Source organism: Theropithecus gelada, chromosome 8 (assembly GCF_003255815.1).
Source record: "Theropithecus gelada isolate Dixy chromosome 8, Tgel_1.0, whole genome shotgun sequence".
Taxonomy (NCBI): domain Eukaryota; kingdom Metazoa; phylum Chordata; class Mammalia; order Primates; family Cercopithecidae; genus Theropithecus; species Theropithecus gelada.
In genome coordinates this window covers 39,964,169-39,968,090 of record NC_037676.1, presented here as the reverse complement: position 1 = coordinate 39,968,090, position 3,922 = coordinate 39,964,169, and the positions used below count along the sequence as shown (strand labels likewise).

Genomic DNA, 3,922 nt, shown 5'->3' with positions numbered 1-3,922 from the left:
GTAGATGTGTGGTATTATTTCTTAGGCCTCTGTTCTGTTGCATTGGTCTGTATATCTGTTTTGGTACCAGTACCATGCTGTTTTGGTTACTATAGACTTGTAGTATAGTTCAAAGTCAGGTAGCATGATGCCTCCAGCTTTGTTCCTTTTGCTTAGGATTGTCTTGGCTACGCAGGCTCATTTTTGGTTACATATGAAATTTAAAGCAAAAATATGGAACACTTCACGAATTTGCACATCATCCTTGTGCAGGGCCCATGCTTATCTTCTCTGTATCATTCCAATTTTAGTATATGTGCTGCTGAAGTGAGCACTGAGCTGTTATCATTAACAGTTCCACTAAAATGTACCTGGAGGGCTTCATTTATTGTATGGTGTAATATATTGCTATTTACTTATTTTTATTTATTTTATTTTATTTTATTTTTGAGACAGTCTCACTCTGTCACTCAGGCTGGAGTGTAGTGGCATGATCTTGGCTCGCTGAAACCTCTGTCTCCCAGGTTCAAGCGATTCTCCTGCCTTAACCTCCCGAGTAACTGGAACCAGAGGCATGCACCACCACAGCTGGCTAATTTTTGTATTTTTAGTACAGATGGGGTTTTGCCATGTTGGCTAGTCTGGTCTCGAACCCCTGACCTTAAGCAACCCACCCGCCTTAGCCTCCCAAAGTGTTGGGATTACAGGCGTGAGCCACTGTACCCTGCTACTTAAATTTTTTGAAATGCATTTTTATCTTGCCCTAAACCAGAGGTGTCCAGTCTTTTGACTTTTCTGGGCCACATTGGAAGAAGAAGAATTGTCTGGGGCCATACATAAAATACGCCAACACTAACAATAGCTGATGAGCAAAAAAAAAAAAAAAAAGGAAAAGAATCCTCTCAAAATCTCATGATGTTGTAATAAAGTTTACAAATTTGTGTTGGGCTGCATTCAAAGTTGTGGGTGTGGGTTAGACAAGCTTGCCCTAAACCCATTTGCAAAAATGAGCTAAGACAAGCACATATTTAATAAAATAAAGTATTAAATTTAATAAAAATAAAGTACTAAATTTCTGTTTTGTAAGAACATTAATGATAGACGTATATTATGTACAAAATGTTAATGTTTGTTAACATTTGCTGTGCACTATGAGGACCACAGAAGTGTCAGTACCAGCTGTCTCAAATCTGATAAAGGAACAGCCACATCTATTTCAAAAGTTACTATGACAGTTATTTTAAGAAGATTGTAGGCAGTGGCAGAAAGCATGTTTTAAGATTACTCTGAGAAGTATGAGTTTTCATTTATAGCTATGTATTTATTTATATCATCTATATCTTCCAAATTAATTTCACTCATTTTCAATTCCAAGGTTTCCTGGGTACAAACAAACAGTAAAATCATAGCTGCTGATGTGTGTCATTAGCAGAAAAACTCATCATGCAGTTAGGTGATGCCAGCTTTATAAAGTGTAATCAGATGCTCCAAGTAGAAAAATCAGTTGATTGCAATAATATATATATATATTTATTTTGTCCAATTCATCAAAGTAAAGCTTCTGGAAGATTCCTCGAATTCAACATCTGAACATTGTTGTGAATGCTATTGTAAATGTGGTTATAAAGTTCCACATTGAAGAAAAAATTATAGTTTTTACAGTGATAATAAAAACAAAACCTGGCAGAACACCGCATTTTGGTAAAACTAATGTTCTTACTCAAAAAAATGATGTGGAGCAGAAATATATTTGGAATTGGTACACTGAAAATTCATACTTGTGTCCAAACAAGCTCTGATACTCTACCAATCAAAACAGAAGCCACCGTTGCCACACTCTATGAAGGTTTTCAGATATACACAGAATAAACCATGAAATTATCTTAATGAAATTGTTGTTGAATTAAATAACAAGTTTGGCACGGTGTTTGGTGCTCTCTTTCTTGCTACTTATCCCTGGTTGGATTTTAGAAATGTCTGGGCCTTTGTGAACCAAGCTCTGTGTTGATTTTGACATTTTTTGGAAATAAGTCCTTTAGTTTTTATTTACATTTTATTCAAAATGTGTTGAAAATCTTTATAAAAGTATTCAATAAACAGAACACCAATAACCTTTAGATTTCGAAACTTTAAGCCAATTGTAGTGTTGCCATTAACGAAAACAAAGTTTGTGAGCAGGAAACCATTGAAATTTATCTCCATAAAAGTAGGGGAGAATTGAATAAACTAAACAATGCAAATGCAAATGATGAACAGGACTTAATTTTGATATTCTATGATTTCACTTTGGTTCAACTGAAAAATAATACATATTTAGTACTAAAATGAAATGAAATGAAGAAGACCTACAACATTGCATCAATCTAAGTATAGCTGAATGTTCAAAAGGATCTGGCAATCTTTCTGATGCCTTGTCTTATTAAAGTATTTGTCAAAGAGAGCTATTATGAGTGGAGGCAACAAAAAATGCTGTCCATGAAAAGATTTGGGCTAAAATATTTATATTTTGTGAAAGAATTAAAAATAAGATCATTTGGAAAAAAATGATTTGAAAAATCAATTTTGTGGTGTTTGAGACAAATGCATCTTACAAGCTGATCTAAAAATATGAATACTTACATAACTATATGGGATGTGTAATATATTATAATAATGTATTAGGTTATATTATTAGGATATGTAATATAATACATTGCTATATAGTTTATAATATATATTATATGTTATATAATATTTTACATATACATATATAATGCAAGACGGTAATTCTGCTGTCTTTATTCTCCAATATTTGGATAATCAATATCAATAATTTATTTTGCTTTTAGTGTACAAATTTTTCATTATTTAAACTTTTAAAGAAATATTTTTAATTTTGCAATAGTTTTTAAAAATATTTAATTTTTGCAATGGAAGCTTTTTCCTTTTGAAATACTTTTATAAATTATTTTATCTTCAAGTAGAACTACTCTATTGGTCTACCAATATACCACAATCAATGTCAGTTGATAAATATATATTCAAAAATACATCATTTTGGATGGGCGAAGTGGCTCACACCTATAATTCCAGCACTTTGGAAGGCTGAGGAGGGCCCATCACTTGAGGTCAGCAGTTCGAGATAAGCCTGACCAAAATGGTGAAACCCTGTTTCTACTAAAAATACAAAAATTAACTGGGTGTGGTGGCACAGGCCTGTAATGCCAGCTACTCAGGAGGCTGCCACAGGAGAATCACTTGAACCTGGGAAGCTGAGGCTGCAATGAGCTGAGATCACTGTTGCCTGGACAACAAAGCTAGACTTCATCTTAAAACAAAACAACAAAACAACAACAACAAAAAGAACTCCACATCATTTTAACTATTTCTAACAGTCACTTTTACTCCCAGGTGTTTTACTTGGATAACAAGTAGCCACCCTAACTATAAAGTCTTCATAGGCCAGGCCATTCAGGGAAAACTGACTTTGGCAAATGCAATTCTTATTAGAAAGCAAACTTTTCTGGAAAGAGGAAAGGTCTAGGAAATGGTGATTCCTTCATTCGTTTCCACAAGCATTCATCCAGGACATGCTTACTACTTGCCTTCAATGGTTCTAGGTGCTAGAGACAGAGGTGATGTGGGGCTTGCATCATAAAATGAAGTGCAGGACCAGCCTCCTTATGGAATCGATGTTTCAGTTAAAAATTCAAGAGGCATTACAGAAAGCAGGCATTGCTGGAGCACAGAGTGAGAGAGTGGGTGGGGAAGGGTGAGGCAGGGGAAGCTGGCAGAGAAGGCTGAGGATACACGAGTCCACTGGAAGGATTTGGATTCAGCCTAAAGGATGTGAGAAGTTATTAATGGGTTTTAAACAGAAAGATAACTTGATTTTTTTAAAAGAAGATTGCAGGCCAAGCATGGTAGCTCACACTTGTAATCCCAGCACTTTGGGAGGCTGAGG

At 34.9% G+C, this 3,922-nt stretch overlaps 1 non-coding gene across 1 annotated transcript; it reads right to left on the bottom strand.

Moving 5' to 3' along the window:
* Nucleotides 1-207: 207 nt before the first annotated feature.
* On the bottom strand, nucleotides 208-314 carry LOC112630937. Its single transcript, XR_003121042.1, has one exon. It is a non-coding gene; the product is annotated as a U6 spliceosomal RNA (small nuclear RNA).
* Between the last annotated feature and the right edge of the window lie 3,608 nt (nucleotides 315-3,922).